The following is a 17,901-nucleotide window of genomic DNA, read 5'->3' as shown; positions in this document are numbered from 1 at the left end:
GTTGTGGGTTCTACGCAGCATAACTAAGACCCTGGAAGCAGCTTATCTGCTTAAAACAGGAGGGTGAGAGAGGGTGGAGGAGAACAAAAAAAAAAGAAGAAGTGTCTCCTTCTTCCATCTTTTTTCCTGGTTCACAGACTTGGGTTTATTGAAGCCACCAGAGCTTTTGGTTTCTCCCTCTAGATTCCACCCTCCGCCATCCCCGGCCAGTCTAATCCACTTAGGCCCACGCTGCCTCCACTGGTTTTGATTGGCCCGGCTTCCAAATTTACACCGCAGGACTCGGGGAAAAATCAATAACGTTCGCGGCACGTCGAAAAACCTCTTCTATTAAAAACACTAAATGTGATTAGATGAGGAGAGATATGGGACGGCTGAGAGCACTGAACTCGGGTTATTCCCTTTTTCTCTTTTGGCACAAACACTTTGATCAGGAGTCATTCTTGACAAAGTAGAATATTGAATAACATCACATCCGATGCGATTTCCCCCCCCCATGTGGTTGTCTGCTATTTGCACTTCATGCCACGGTGTATCACATTAAAATGTCACCGCCATCCCGTTCACCTCCATTTTGTTTCCACTGTTGCCTTTTTAACACCGTCCCCCTTCAAGTGTCCCGGTCTCTGGCGCTCCTCTCTGCCGAACAACACTGATGCTAATGTCATTGAAACCCCAGGTGCTTCTCGTGGCTCTTGAAGTCTGACATCAGTCCCTGCCACCCTCTCCCCCGGGTCCAATTTTACCCGGCGCGGAGTTTTTTCGAGGTCCTCCGCTGAGGTCTCTGTTTTTGCGACACAACAGTAGCGGCGAGTGTGAATTTGTGTCAGACGGCATGGTAATGAGCGTCCCGGAGATTGAACCCCCGGTCTTTCCCCGTCTCCCCTGAAAACAGATTTGCTCTCACGTGCAAAACACAGATATTGTAATCACATTCCCACCCCGACGTTGATCCTCTCGGGGGATATGTTGCACGCACACCGGAAATGTAAATGAATGCAGGGGGGGGTGTAGACATCATCTGTGATAAATCATATTACTGGTATATTCTGCTTAGCAACACAACCGCACTGGACAGTAAGCGATGGCAACTCGGAATTGGTCCTGAGTCTAGTATTTCCCCTCGCCCTACACACCCGGTTATTGTCGGCTCCCTCCATTTCCTTGTTTTATTGCGCATTTACAAGAAAGCAAAAACCAGTAGTTTAGAAGAATACATTCGTAGAGGGACCACTTTCAAAGCATGCTGTAATGGAAATCCGGTCTCTATTCCTCAAGCTGCCTGGGAGTTAGTACAGAAAAGTGCTGGAAAAACACAGAGAACCCTAACCCCTTAAAATATCCCGTTCCATAAATCTTTGTAGATATGAATGTCAGGTAGTAGAGAAGATGTGGTTAAATTATTCTCTTTTTTTTTTTGCTAGCACTGGTTCATTGTTTTTGCCGGGGCCTCCCTAATGTCTTTGTGGGGAACGTGGGACCGCCATTTTATTATGCCGTTGGAACCTCGGACGTTGGCTGTCAGACTAACAAGCTCGGGGAAATGTTACACAGGTCCGGGCACACGGGGCAGGAGGTATCTGAGGGCTACTGAATTACCTCCGAGGCATGTGGAGAACACCTTGGATTCGCGGTGTGTTAGTGGGTTCGGCGGTCACGTAACACCGGCGCACGAGAAGCAAAAAAAAAACATGTCGGTAATAGATTTGGTTTCTGCTTACGTCCTCTCGGCATCCACCCCTCAAATTCCTGAACAACTGACAAATATTAATGCAACTTGTGCAAACTCTGGATTCTCAGGGGAGGACTATCTCAGACTTTTTCATGTCTCCCGATTAATAAATGATGTCCCCCTCTTGACAGGGACTATTCTTAAACCCCGGTCTGTACAATGCTGGGACACCATCATTTTTCAGTGGGAGCCAGTGACAGCCTCAGCCTGCATTGAAGTTTAGTTTTGCTGTACATTGTAATTTGCTGACGTTTCTTTTCTCTCTCTTTTTTTCTCTCTCCCCCCCCCCCCTTTTCCCCAATGGCCTGCTTACAGATGTGACCAACTATTCCACACTAGGTAAGACTCATTTCATTTTGCATTCTCAAGAGCGAGGGTCCTGTTTTGAGTTGTCATGTGTCTTCGGGACTGAATGCATAAATGTGGGAGAGGGCTGGATGGGGGTGGGGGGGGTGGGGGAGGGCTGGAAGCGGCACCAAGAGGCTGCTGTTTGCTCAGTAAGGTATGCAACGCTCTGCAATCCTCACCCATTTCCCCCTACATGTGTGCACGGGAATACACAGCGGCGGCTTTTTCTTTTTTTTTTTTTTCTGGCAAGCCGATTGTGGGCTCTGTGCCTTCAATTTGAATTTTATTCAAATGAGAATCAAATGGCCCAGATTGTTCAAAGAATACGCCGCCAGTGTTGACTTACACAAGCATAGCATGGACGGTGTCTATTTCGGTATCATGGCGAGTGTTGAAATACCTCACATGTTAAATAGTGAGCACTTCACACACACACACACACACCCCCCATCCCGGTGACATTGAAAGTCCTGTTCTCATTAAATAACTTAACAAGAACCTATAAGGGAATTGCAAGTAATTATTTTCTTATTTTGTACTTAGAAAAACTTCCGTCACCATTTTCCCCCCTTCCAGATTCCAGTAATTGGACTTTGGATATCGAGCACAGATCCGATACCAGTGGATTAACAAAACAAACACAAAACTTCATCCTAACATCTGGATGCTGCTAACTCTTTATGGAAGTGATGGTTGCTATTATTGTGATGCACTTGTGTGGGAACACTAGTGTCAGCCCTTGGAATTAAAGTCTTGCAAGCTGTGCATGTCACTGTTGCACTGCTGACTAATCGTGAGCAGTCACCCATTGAACTTCTCCCACACTGTGGCCCTGTCCAAACGTTGCACAACAAGAAGTCATGCAACACTGCTGATTCACATTAGCTCGGAATTATAAACACAATAGCAGGATATGCTCCGAGAACATTCCCATCATCAATCTCCCTGCGTGCTGACAGTTTCCTCATCTCGTCCTGCCAGTGGATTCTCTCTCTTGGGGACGTTGTATCGTAACTCCTCTCCTTGACTACGTGTCCGATTGGTACACATGCAACATCTGCTCTTACACAATCTTCGTGTTGACTTCAAAAGGGAACTTTTCAGAAACACTTGAGCACTTATTTATACACAGATAGAAGTATTTGTCAGTTATCTAAGGGATATGTTTTTAAAATTCCACTAGGGTGACTTTCCAACATGAAATAGTGCCAAATCAAATATGATATTTTAGTATATTACTTGTACCAATATCAGAACTCTAACTCATATGACCATAAAATTTAACATTGTGCTATGATGATATAGTCTCTTCTTATGCAGCATCAAGAGAAATAAAGCAATCTCCAATGGGCAGTCTAGTCCAAATCCAGAAGCCAGTATATGAATGGCAACAAATCTGCCTTGTAAGACATATTCGGGCATTATGATATCATTAGTGGCTCTGGATAATTGTTAGCAATAAAATCAGAAAGATGAAATGCCTTCACTCCTCCAGGATGCACTTTGCTACTCATCTTTCTCGCATATATGCAAAACAAAAATGGCAATCAACACTTTTCCTCACGATGCTGCTCTTTGGTGTAGAAGATTCCCACAAGCGCCCCCACTGGTCGTATCAGCAGCAAACAAGGGTGGCAGTAGATCAGCAGGTTTAGTGAGACGGGTTACAAGTACACTCTGAAAGAAACAAACAAACCCAGTGTGAAAAGGCCCCTTAGCCGTCGCATGCCGAGATCAGTGCAGCATCCCGTGTTTCGTCGGGTTTTTTTTTTCCTCGAGATGCTCAGCGGGCGGCGTGGAGTGTGATAGAGGTCAACTGCATGATTGAATCCACCGTAGCAGGGTCCCAGACCAGGACGGCAGGGCCCTGTCAACACTTCCCACGGCTCGGAGCATCTGTTCATGGAGGGAAAATCAATCATCTCATCTCCAAGGTGGAGCAAGTGTAGTGGATTAATAATAATAAAAAAAAAAGGTCAACGCTTGGCTGCTTACGTCTTGATTACGTAGTCGTTCTTAACCTGCTCGACGTTTTAACACTAGTTTTGGGAGAACTCGTCGTGTAATTGAAAACCCGGTGCCACGCCACTCCACTGGCACAGTGTGGCTGCCCGGCAGAGCATCTGCAGGCAGTTCTGGTCCGGCTCTCGACTCTTTGAGGCAGGCGCGGGCTGACTGCTCGGAAACAGAAAACCCCCGGCTAGCTGAGAATAATAAGTACCCATGGGAAGCTGCCAGATGGACATTTACTGTGAGCCTAGCTGGAGAGGGAGAAATCTGTCAAACATCACACCAGGCATCTGTGGGGGAGCAGTGCAGGTTCACGTCCACTACGTCGGATGAGAGGAGTGCTCTTTGTCGGGACTAAAAGCTGTTAGATTTTTAACATAACGCATCGAGTTGCTGCATTTGCCTTCGTCCAAGGTCACTCACATTACATTAAAGCCACCTGTTACAGCGGGAAAGCCTTTGAATAACGGTCTGGATAATGGAGGCTTTAAAGATGTTTATCATATGATAGTTACGGCCGATGCAGATGCCGTGCACTAAGTGCCGTGGAATAGCCTTCCTCGTTTAACTCCAATTTTATCCCTATTTCCAGGCATTCAGTGGCTATTAATTAACACTAAACTCAATTTGCAGCCAGGTTCTGCTGTGCTGCTGATGTGAGGAAGGAGATAAATATGTGAATTTCTGTTTTATAGTAGTGTCTCTGCAACGTGTCTCTAATGTCTCCCATCGACTGTTGGTACAGGCCATTGTTTCCGTCTCTGTCAAAACAGAATGAGTGAAAAGCGTGTTTCTGTCTTAGACAATCATTGAAGCCTCATTTTATTGGACTTGGAGTGGAATCGTCTTCTGTATACATTTCGTATATTCTACAATTTAAAGCGAGAGGCGAGGAAAATTACAATTGTCTCATTATGCTCGACCGGAGCTGGTGGAAAGAGGGAGAAGGAGAGAGAAAGCACAAAGAGTTCATCCCAGTATCGTCAGCAGTGAAATAGGACCTCGGTTCCCTTAGACAAGCTGTGCACCAGTTATTATTGCATTATGTCTGGCAGCCGTCCTCTCCGACAGGAACTGAGCCACACTTGATCAGCGATATGACACTGGCAGAGAGGAGAGTGATTGCTGGCTGCTCAGCTAAGCAAATACCATTATGCTGTTGAAGTCTAAAAGTAGATATGTGCTCGGTAAAAAAAAAAAACTGAAAAAGGAGGCCAGCGCGGACAGTGTCCAAAGCACTGGCAGCTTCGTGATGCTCAGGAGCGGATTCTTCTGAAATGGTTTTTTTCTGGTTTGTTTATCCCTCAGAGGAGGAGAACAATGCGATTCACAGATAACACGACACTTTCAAGGCTCCATCTGGGGATTCTGGGTGGAAAAACAAATATGCGTTTCATACTGTTCAAAATGTAAAGATCAAGCGCTTAATTAGAATCATATGTTGTTGTTTTTTTATCGTCACGCACATTATCTTTAATTTGGAACGCATAAGTCAAAGGTGATATAGTGTATGTTTCGGCAAGGGTCCATTAAAGAACAACCGTAGCTGGTCCCCGTGGTGGGTTTTAATGTTAGTGCTTTCTTTCTTTTTACTTTTTCCCCTCCGGGTAACGAGCCATTCCGCTAATCGGGACTTTGTCAAGCATGTGTCAAAAAGCTGCCGGCGTTATTAAAAGCTCTTTCGGGATCTCAAAGTTGCTGCATGCTCGTTTTCTCCCCCCTCTTTTCTGAAGGCCAACTACTGCCGGTTAAGTTATTAAAAGGAAATCTGACTGAAAGCTTGTTAGTGTGACTTTGCACACACGTTCTAGGATAATTAGACGCGAGTGACGGATTCGCCTCGTCTTCTACGGCCATCCCTGAGAAGTCTGCTCAGAGTGCAGAGCGTGCCACTCCTCTGATCTAATTTTTGATTGTCAGTGTTCAATAGTTTCCCGCAAAAAAAAAAGAAGCTGATCGCTCATCACGGCAAGATGATCTCACTTGTGACGATTCCACACGATGATGCACTAACGATAAGCTGCTCCGGTGCCTGGGGAGCGCTGCATCCATCAGTAGCTAACAGCATATGTTGACGGCACATTAAGGTGCTCTCGCTTTCTCTCTTTCTCGCTTTCCCTGTCTTCCTGTTCTATGAGCGGATCTGCAGCCAAGCATCTGATGCTCACTTCACAGGAGAGGGTGTGTGTGTGTGTGTGTGTGTGTGCATGTGAGAGGCAGTGGGCATGCAATATAAGACCCTGTGTGTCCTGTTTAATCTGATTTATGTGCTTTCAAAGTTCCTACAGCCATTTATCATGCCCAGGGTTAAAGTTAACCCAAACCCATTAATCCATGCATCTACCTAACTATAAACCAATTTCTTTTATTGTTTTTCATTCCCAGTTTTGGAGGGATTTTTCATTATCTAAGCAAAGGAGGTTTGACTTTGTCAGCATTTTTTTGTGTGTGTCTGTTAGCAGGATTACACAATAACTACTACTTCATAGATCATAACAAAACTTGGATGGGTCAGGGGAGGGGCCCATCGATCTGGCTCGGGGGTATTGCGCAAAAGGGCATAAATCCTGATGATTAAATCCTATTTAGATGTATTTAGGGAGTTGCTATCAACAAACGTGTGCAATTCCGTGCAGATCCGAACAAAAATCTGGATCTAGATTGTGTTTTTCAAAGCGGCGCAGCCTTTTTTTCCCCACTGGCGTAAGGTCAAGAAATATCCACCAGTGTTTAGCTAAGAAACTTAATGTGGCCTCAGCTCGACGGCTTATTTTGGGCCTTGGAGGAAATGTGTGTGCTCTACGGAGAGACATCACAAGACAATATCAGCAACGAGGCCTGTTATTGTTGTTGCTATCTCTCCAAATAACACTAACCTCCATTAACATCCTAAACCAACTACAATAGTAAGACACTGGATTCTAACATTGGAAGGAAGCCCTGTTTACCAGACCCTCCATGTGTTGCATTCCCACGTTGAGCTGAACGCCAATCAAAGCCTTGTTTGTTTCTGCAAGTGGCTAAATTTGTGATTTTGGAAAAACTCTGAAGCACCAGAAGCAGCCGCGGTAAAAAGGCTTCCATTCAGAAGCACACGTTTCTGTCATTAAAAGAACAGAGTCAACTTATTATGAACATCAATGCCTTCAATTAAAAAAAACAACAACTTAATTGTAAATTCAATAAAACAAACAAATTGGAAGTCTGCAGGAATGATACTTTGCATTAAGGCCTTCAGCTCCATTTCCTAACATGAGTACAATTGTTCTTATTTTAGAGTCATTGTATTTCAGCTCATTTAAATTGAATAATTACAAACTGCTTTTATAAATTTACTCTCTCCCTCTGTCTCGCTTTCAGTTTTGACAGCCCTTTTATGCTCCGAGTTCCTCCTCATGTCTGAAACCTCAGATATGTCACAGCGCGCATCCCTCTCAAACCCCTCCAGCTTTCCCTTTTTTCTATCGCTATTCCAGTGTTGACACATCTCTAATAAGCAGCGTTAATTAGCCTGCTCTTCAAAACTATAATTTTCCATTGTGTCTTCGGGGTTTGGTCATTAAACGAACAAAGGCGGCGTCGCAACTGACACAATGGGCTTCGGTGATTAAGGGTGCAGCTCGAGCAAAAGTGGGTTTGGGAAACAATACGGGGAATCTGCTTGATTCGACATCATCCCGTTGGTGTCGACTAGACAGTTTACAGAATTGTAAGTGTAATGTCACTGCGGTCGTTTTTTTTTTCCTATCAGCTTGCAAATAACAGGAAGCTGCTGGGGATGTCGCACATGTGAAACTTCTGCGTCCACAGGAAAGATGATACTAATATGCAGCTGTCTTTTAAGGCTTGCAGCATCGAGCCTGAAGTGGTTTTTTTGCGTTACACAGAGAGAATCTTTTGGGATATCAGCAGAAGTCATATGGTCTCCTCTGAGACGACATCTGCCCCAGATTGGCTCAAGCCTCCTGGCTCCGTTCTGGCAGAACATTTGAGAGTGATGAAGACCCACTGGATAGAATCCATGGCCTTGCTTTTTTTTCGGAAGGTTGAATGTCAGAGGTCGCTGGGCGGCCAACCCATCTGCCGGCCTGGCACCGTCACACACAGTGCCAGACCGGGTGTTAGCAGCCGAGTGGCATGTTTCGTGGGTGTGTAAACAGAGACAGGCTGTGTTCATAGTCTGCTTGAAGGTAGGCTGACAATGTACTAACTCGACAGAAGCCACTTTGACTGATAATGTACTTTAGTTGTGCAAGTGACAAGCCCCGGTCAAGATGTACTAGCATTTGCCATAAGACAAGATGTTGTCCTATTACAAAGTAAGATCAGTTTAGGGAAGACCAATGCAAAAGATTCACGTTTTCATTTTAAAAGTGGATAATTATTAGATTTCCTCACATTATTTTTGACCATCGAGAACAGAAGGGAGTAAAGACAACCAAACAGAAACATTAAAACCAGTATCTATAATAATAATGATAACTGTATTTGTGTATCTCTTATCTAAACAAGGTTACAAAGTGCTTTTTTTTTTCCTTCGATGGACTATGGAGTAAAATTGGAATATGACCATTCCATTCAGCAAAAGTTGTTTCCAGACAGGGCTGGAAACCATTACATTGGTTGTTGTAGAATTCTTGGGAAAAGAAGGAATTTGCTTTAGACTGATTAGCTGGCGAGTTCTGTACTGCATCCGAATCACGATCCAGAATAAAGTATTTATTCAAGTACAGAGTTAAATATAGTACAACAAACTATGTGCTTTGAGCCTCGATAAGTAGCCTGATGTATTAAAGTGTCTCTTCTTTTTTAATTATCTTCAGCAGCACCACAGTCGGGGGCAGCAAAGCATAGATCTGTAGAGGCTGCACCATATTTACCCTGCAGAGCTCTATGTACACAGAAAGCTGCTCCACCGTGTCCCAGTGCAATACTTCCCTCGCTGTCTTGACCGACACCAAAATAGAAACTTGTGTTAATTAGTCCTGTGCGGCCTGCCACACTGAGAATCCAGGTTTGTAAATACAGGAGAGGATGTGTCCTCAACTGTCCCCTGTTAAGGATTAAGGCCCCGGGCCAGATGGGAAATTTGAGCCAGACTATTTGTTTTTTGTTTTCTGCTCTGACATGTGCACTGACATTCCTGCAGCCACAAAAGGGAATTTACTCTGGGGTTTGTGTGTGCTCTGGGCCTTCAGTGACCACAGGCCACGCTAAAGGGTTCTCCTTTGGGGGGGGGGGGGGGGGGGGGGGGGGGGGGAAGCACAGAACAGTGGCCGCGGGATTGGATTCAAGCTTGAGACACATGATTAGGATAATGAACCGGAAAACAGGATTGTAATCTCACCACTGCTCTTACCATGAAGCAAAGCCACATTATTAATTACCCAAATAGAAAATGGTATAATTCCTGAGCGAGCTCTTAGTGGGTTCTTTCTCTGTTTGCAATTGTGTGACTTACAATGTGTGCTAAATTTAAGATTAAGAAACATCAAACAAGGACACAGGTTATCATAGAGTTCCGTGCACCTGCCTACACATGCGTGTGTGCACCTCACACTTTATGTTCAGTGTAGGAAGTAGTGAGCCTTAGAGAAAACCGTTCAGTTTTACCCTGCCCCCCCCCCCACACGCCTGGTTATTACTTGTTTTAACCAATTTACTAAAAATAAATGAATCAGTCCAACCAACGTGACCAACCTGAACTGAACATGATTTCTAAGGTTTTGTCCGAACCAGGCCCGACGCGTTCCATCCCTGCTCGGGTCAGGTCTCCACACTAGAGTCTCCACTTCCTCCCTCTACCCAGAAATTGAATCCCAGATAGGGACGCTGCCATCTTGCGCTGATGATGTCATTGGAAACCAGAGTCGGAACCTTCCAATAATGAGGCAAACTGGGTTTTTGTCTTACTTGAATGTGCATGTGCACTATTACAAAAAAAAGGAAAAAGGTGTAAACAAACATTCATGGCCGGTTGGACTAGCCTCACTCATAGCAAACTACTTTCTGTTTCAAAATAAAAGCACTACGGCCCTCACATCTGTATTAATCCTACCTTTAGAATGCAAATAGCCGTTTAACCAGGTTTTCACACAACTACGTAAAATGATATTTAATAACTTAAACATCACAAAAGTCTTTGCAACACATATGCTGTAAAATTGAAGGGTATGGAGGCTGCAATGACGGTTGGCATTAAGTGAACCTGACTTCGAAGAGACAGGAGTGCGGATCCTGTGACAGACTGGGTGACATTTGCTCACAAATTCGATGGCAGACATATTTTATTTTCTCTCAGCTCATCAAACTAGCAAAGCAAACATGGAACTCTGTCCCCAAGCATGCTCACTGACGTCTTCCCTGCGCAGAGCCCCTCTCCAGACGTAGAGTCCAATCGCCGGCCAAGAAAACTTTTTGCTGCAAGTGTCTCTACAACTTCTGATTGAAAATGTTTGTTTGTGCTATTCTAAGCTACGACTTCACGTTCCTGTGATGTTTGGTTTTCGTGAGTTCTCAATTGGTGCACGGTGTTGTTTCTTCTCCCACCCAGGTATGAAGCGGATATTTCCCATAAAATGCGCATTGAACGCAGTTAACTAAAAAAAAAGGAGACGTGCCGTATTCTGGAAATAATCGTACGCCTACATTTCAGTGCTGCGGTTATTTGCAATTTCAGGGTAAATAATGAAAAGGTTTCTTTTTTTCCTCTTTCCGCTCGGCGCTGCTTAAATTACGTGACTGTTTGGCAACAAGAGTCATTCATCACCAGGCTGTATTAATTTTTTTTTTTGGAGATGTGAAGAGGCTGTTACATGTGTCACCGCAGCATTACATCCCGTCGTTAATTTTCTATCTTGTTACCGTACAACCACCTCTCACTTCCTTTATTCCGCCGCTCTCAAACTTTTCCTCTTTCAACTGGCATGATAATCACCTCACTTGAAAGATGGCAGGCGCAGAAAATAAATCAAGATACTGTAGGCAAGAATAACAAGCTGACACTGCAACAGTCAACAGCAGTGAATAATCCATCCTATATTTTTTATTCCTCCCCCTAGATTTCTACCGTAAACAAAGACCGTTATCTATTTTCATCCCGATTTTCTCTGTCTTTTCCATCAGCAGAATTGTTTTTACACTCGTTTTCTATTATTTCACATTTTCTCGCGGGTCCTTTTCGTTGTGGGTTTTAATTCACACGCACACGTCGTCCGTGTCATGCATGCAATTACACGCCTCACATTATTGACTTCATCAGTCATACGCAGTGAGGCAAACGACAGGCGTTTAGCCATCTTTGCACAAACCTACAGTATCCAATGCAGTATTCCTTCCTATGCCAATGCAGTTGTAAAGTATAAAATGCAACGCAGTAGTTTGACACAATTGTACAGAACGATTCATTTGATTTGGTCCCGAACGACGTGTAACTTAGTCAGTGTCTCTCATGGCAAAATCATGTCATCGGAGTTTAAACCGTATTAATTACTGAGCCACAACAGGTAATTTACAGCCAGGCATTCAGGGAGGATGAGTTGGGCTGGGTTGCATTATTATTATATTAACATAATCCAGTCTTGTTAAATTGGATCAGCAATATTATTAAAGCAGGCATGGCTCTCGCTCGCTAATTCGCTAATTCCTCTCCTGCTTAAGTCCTAATGAGAAGTAAGAAAGCACTTACAAGGAAGCGTGGAGACTGAGCGGCAGGTAGAGATTATCTGTCTGCCTCAGTCGCTCTCTCGTGCGCGCGCACGATCACGCGGGAGCTGGCACACGCAGAAACAAAGAAAAAGCACGTGCACAGTTTCGCTTGTAGTCTCAGTTCCTGTGCCTGCCTCCCCGCTCAAATGATTCACACTTTGTAATAAAGCCAGAGGGATTTTCAAACACATCATTGTAAGGGTTTTTTTTTGGGAAACTGTTTGGAAAGGAGAGACCAGCCGATACACGGTTCGCCGTGGAATGAGACTTTTGAAATTACAGTACTGTCAAAGGCAAGTGCTTAAATCTCACACCGAAATTACACGTTGCCACATTAGAAATGATGAAGCTTCAAAAAAAAAAAAAAAAGGAGACAACAAAAGCCCCCAAAAAATGAATGTTATGAACGTATTCACTGCATGTACGAGTGTGTACAGCAATTACAAATGTGACTTATCCTCTCCAGTTGCTGTTTTTCGTCTCCGCTCTGATCTCGTGCCAATGTTCCGACACAGATTGTTCGCACTGATTCATGACTGTTCTCTGTCCTGGTTGGAGAGGGAGCTCTTCGGCAAATTGAGAGTCAACGTGGCAAACCAAAGACAGCGGTCCAACGGGAGCTATTTGCCGTCTTATCGAGATATCTGACGACGCACATGTGCTAGTTCAGGTGTGCACTCATTTCCATTTTTTGTTATCTGCCCGTGCTTTCAAAATTATTGCGAGTCCGCCCATCTCGCTGCTTCCCGTCGTGCGCGCGCGCACGCACGCACGCACGCACGCACACACGCACACGCACACACACACACACACACACACACCATAATACCCCAGGATGAATTGTGAATGAAATGAAGTATTATTCATTACGCACACACGTAATATGACAGTCAATACCCTATCGATCACTGTGGAATTCTAATTTACCCATAATGACACAACATTAAGTGAGCCCGATTGATAGTTTTTACACATGGGAGGACACAATTATGTTCCACACCGACTACACGGGCGCACACACACACACTCACGCACGCACGCACGCTCTAGATTCACATGCACGCTCCCATTCCACAGAGTTATTATCTCATTCTCCATCATCTCGTCTTTTCACAAAGCCCTCAGGGTGTGTGTGAGGGACCGTCAGGGTCGCGCTCGCACAAGCCCAGGCCGTACACCCGACTGCCAACGGAGGGCCGTGTTAGCACCGAGTGCGACGCCCGCCAGGAAAAAAACAGGAACGGGAAAATGGAAAGAACACCGTGATGATCCTGCGACACAATGTGGTGCAGGACCCTCTCGCACCGGCCCGGAGGAAGCAGCTGCTTGACTCTGTCGGAGATTTCTGCTTATTCGGAGATTAGAATTGGAAGGGGAGTATTAAGAAGACAGGTTATTACGGGGGAGATAAGGTTCTTTACAGAAACATAATACATTATGACCGAAGTGAAACAGGGGCTGCTCGCACTGTTTCTCAAGGCCAGTTCTTGGCCTGCGCTCAATTTTGTGAGAGAAAAGAAAAACCTTGTTCATTTGAATTCCACCCTTTCTTCATTTACTCCAGAATATTCATATTTCAAACAGTGCATGTCAGTAATTAAGACTACTTCAAAAACTCTATTCAGTATTATTACACCAAATTTATGATTTATGATGCCTTCTTCGGGGATTTCTGTTGAATAGCTGACTCGGCGTCCCATCCACTTCATTATAACAGTGTTTTAATAACAGCTCCAACAAGGTGAGACGGGGGTGGAGGTGTGTACCTGCCCGACACTTTAAGAGACAAGGGCTGCCTGTCAAACTCTGACGTCCAATCAATACTCGTCTTTGTGAAGACTTAACTTTTCATGCCACGGTGGGTTTTCTTCTCGTCAAACTTGCAAATGAGCCGAGGGATTCATTTCGCAGCCAAGACACACAACCGTCCACTTCCCGGGCTCGTACACCCGGGCTCCGCGCTGCAGCTCTGCAGCTCTGCTCGGACTCGGCGCGTCACTGTCGCACTGAATTTCTGGACTTTCTATTGATTCTCAACAGTGAAGTCACCATTGATTTGACAACTTAACTTCTGGAAACTCTATCCTCCTCCATCTTCGAGATTTCTGTTTTCAGAGTAAGGCAGTGAAATGCCCCGGCGCATAAAAATGCATCAGGGAGGATTCCAGAGTTCACGTGGTGGAACAGTGTGATAGAGGCTATAAATTTCCAGATGCTGCCCTTATTACATCTGCCAACAAGGTTATGTTTTCAGTCCCGCTTGTCTGCTGTTTTGTTTGCTTGAATCGTGAAACTGATCAGATTTGAATGAAGTTTTAAGCTTTACTCAGCTGTAACAACTGAATTGTGAGAGGTGAAATATAAATCCTTTCTTCTCCGAGCATATTTCATGCTACAACATTTGGGCGTTTGAGGACAACAGATATTAACTCTGAGCTAACCTGCCGAAATTCCGTATATTGCCGATAAAAGCTACTGCACGACTGTAACGGGACAAATCATGACGCTCAGAAACAGAATCAGCATCAATATTTGTCAGGAGCTACTTCGGTGTTTTATTGTTGGGCAGGTTTGACCTATTTGATGAAATATCTCAACATCCAGTGACAAGAGTGGCACAAGATGTAAAGACAGTCTTGGTTTGCAGGGGACCTTTAACACAGACTGTATATAAAGATGGACAACATGCCAGCTGCCCAAATCATCTCGGTCGCCATCTGCGGTCTGGCTGCAATAAAGGTCAAAAACCCTGCCTCCTCCATGTTAGTGGATTGGATATGAATCAGACAAAAAAGTCTAAGTGAAATAGTTGTTAAAATGATTTCTGTCATTTAAGTTTGTTCTTATCACACTGATGTATGATAAGTTATTTGATGCTATAAAAATGCTTGACGCACGATTGATCGAGCGCATGTAGGCAAAAAAGATTGCGGCACCCATACACAAGATATTTTAGCTTCCTTTTCGTACAACTGGAGGGAGTCGAGACACATCATCCGTCTTTATAAACGTCTATGAGCTCTACTAAAGACTTTTGTGATTCCTGACTTTACCTCTCGCATTGCCAGTTGTTAAGATGTTTGACCTATAAGCATGGTCCTCACAGAGAGGCCTGTATAGACTCACTAAAGACTACATTGCAAAGAAAGAGGGAAAGAAGTGCTTGGAAACAACATCTCCATGTGTCTCTGTCCGAGCAGCAGTGGCGTACATTGCCCCGAGGTGACAGCCCAGACTACTAAATCACAGAGTTAGTGATTAGCAAAAGTTGGAGGGGCCTCGCGCTGGAGCCAAAGCCCAATCCAATAACTCTCAACATTGAAATTAATGTTTGTCTAGGAGGTGCTGTAAAAATGTTCTCTCGATTTTTCCACTTTCCACATTAACATCTCGAATGAGGTTATCGCACCCGCGGGGGGGGGGGGCGCTGACACCTTGCTCCGATCCACACTTTCTCTGTAGTTAGGTGAAACACTGTACATATAAATCTGCCCATTTTGTGTCACATCCAGCGTGTTTCACAAAAGCAAGACAATACAGCTGTCAACAAAAACAACGCGAGGTGTGAAATTCGCCGCAGGGAGACCACACATTTACGGTGTCAGTGATATACTGAATAATACATTACACATGGGAGACCAGGACGTATATAAACGCGACTCGACATACCGAAGGAACTTTGCTTCTCTCACTTCTGTTGTTGGGAGAAATACTTTTTTCCAACACGCCCGCACAGGAATAGCGATGGCAACATCTTTAAATTTAGAAACGACGCCTCCTGAACGTGTGATGAACACTAATTAACAGCATTTTGGCTCGAGAAAAACGCTCGTCTCCTGGCTTTTTGCACATTGCGTCCCCTGGTTCCTGTGGTGGCAACAGACTGAAAACTCTGTAAGATGTGGATCCCTGCATCCCAGCAAGTGTTAACCTCCTGTTTACCGCCACTCGCATCTGCATGAGTCTCCTCACTGTAGATTTCGCCTTCTCACAAACTTTGCCGAACATAGTTTGCTGAGAGTGAGAGTGTCTTGCTTTTTTGATTTAGCAAATGAACCCCTATATGGGGCCCATTTCCACGTGTGGTGTTGAAAGTTTAAGAACAGTGGATATGTTCAACACTGGTTAACGAGTTGTTTGCTTATTTTATGTTTAATTCAGGGTGACGGATGAATTGAGGGGAGAATTAAAGAAAGATTGCGTATTGACCAATTTACATATAAAAGGCAAAATAAATTGTCTCTTTGCTCGGAGGGAACGTTTTACAATATCCATTTGGGTGTTTAAGTTCCACTTGATGTTTAATAGCCAGAAGTGTCTACACCCCATTAGAAAACAAATATATTCAATCAAAGCTTCTGTGTAATTCAGCATCAAATGAGCAAGAAATGAGCTGTTTGGATGACACGAAAACACTGGATTTGATGATATAAACACCGTTTCCCTGATTTTAAACAGCAGCTGACCGTGTTGCAGTCGGCATCAGCCAGGTCTGAGGAGCAGGAAGTGAGCGTCTGAGTGCTGGGCATCGTGCCCGGACCTGCCTGGTCTGTGTGATGTATCCACACTGAACGGCTCAAAGCGAGACCTTGAACTCAGTCAATATCATTTTCTGTTACATTTCACACCGAGCTCCTCGTGGCTTTCTCGAGCAAACAAAGTGCGACGGGGGCATGTGAAGACAGGAGGAGTGCTGATAACCGAGCAGGGTGTTGGTGACAACTGTCGGAGCTCTGCATTATCCATAGATAAGACTGATGCTTAACGGATCAATCGAAATTGGGGTCCCGCATTCTGGTGTTATCGCTATTCCATTGTTTCTGCCTGGCATCAAGGAATTACATTAATACTGGAGGATTCCATAGTACACAATTTCTAACAACATTCACGTGCTAACAAAGTTTATACGTTTTATTTATGCATATACAAACAGACATTGCAGAAACTGTCGATTGAAATGCTATATATATATATATTTAATTTATTATTTAATATTTAATAACTCGTGTGTCCTCTCTACGGAGGCCGCCATGTTTTTTACAGTAGCCCAAACTGGACAAACTAAACACCTTTTGAGTTTCTATAACAACTGAAGGCTACCACAGGTTCTCTTTCATGTTTGGAAGGGGAGGGTGAGGTTAGGGGTGTTCAGCTGCAACATGAAACTTCACCACTAGATGTCACTACATTATACACACTGAACCTTTAAGCCATTTTAGGACACGAGTCACGACAAACATTTTTGAATGTGTGATTTCAAGAAACAAACGAGTCGTAGGTGTTGTAATAATCCAACACACACACACATCTCTCAAATTGCACAATATACTGTGTAACAAATGACTGTCTAGAGGCTCCTTTAACTGCGTAGCTCTCATCAGACACAAGTTTAATACTTTGTGAAATCTGACTAATGGCGACTATTATACCGAGCAAGGTGCCGACGAAGTTTAATGCAAACCATTATCTCCCCATTAACGGCGTTAACACAGAGGGATAAAGCAAACAACTAGTCGGCTTCTTCGGTGCTTCTGCTTCACCACTGCCGGGCGCGCTGCACTTCCACGGCTTGTGAAGATCCAAGCCCAGACTCTCTGAGGTGTATTATTCACATAGAAGTGGAGCTGGCTGGCGCAGCCCTCATCCAACACTCATTTAAAAGGTGTGTGCTCTCCTAGTCTCTCCTGTTCCTGGTGCTTACCCTCATACTGTCTCTCTCTCAGACCCTCTCACACTCTGCTTTGCTGTAGATGTTTCTCCACTCCTCGTCTCCTTATCTCCCTCCTCATTGGTTGCCGTGCTTTTTCAGACAAGGCTTCTCTCTAACAAAAGGCCACCCAATCACACACATTGTTATTATTCCTGGATTAAACTCCTTGTCAGAAAAGAATAATAATCAAGTCACTCAAGCTCTATTAATAAGATGGAGTATCCGCGTTTGGCACAACCTAATGGATGTGTGCAATAAGCCCCAGCTATTAATGTTTAATGTATAATTGAATGTTCTACATGGCCAAACTTGTTTACTGGTATAATTGATGCTTCTGATTTTCCCCATTCGCCTGCATACACCAGCATAGGGGAGAGAGACGGAGACAGATCGG

The sequence above is a fragment of the Hippoglossus hippoglossus genome, chromosome 18 (assembly GCF_009819705.1).
Source record: "Hippoglossus hippoglossus isolate fHipHip1 chromosome 18, fHipHip1.pri, whole genome shotgun sequence".
Taxonomy (NCBI): Eukaryota; Metazoa; Chordata; class Actinopteri; order Pleuronectiformes; family Pleuronectidae; genus Hippoglossus; species Hippoglossus hippoglossus.
The sequence above is the reverse complement of the archived record's forward strand: the minus strand, read 5'-3'. Positions refer to the sequence as shown.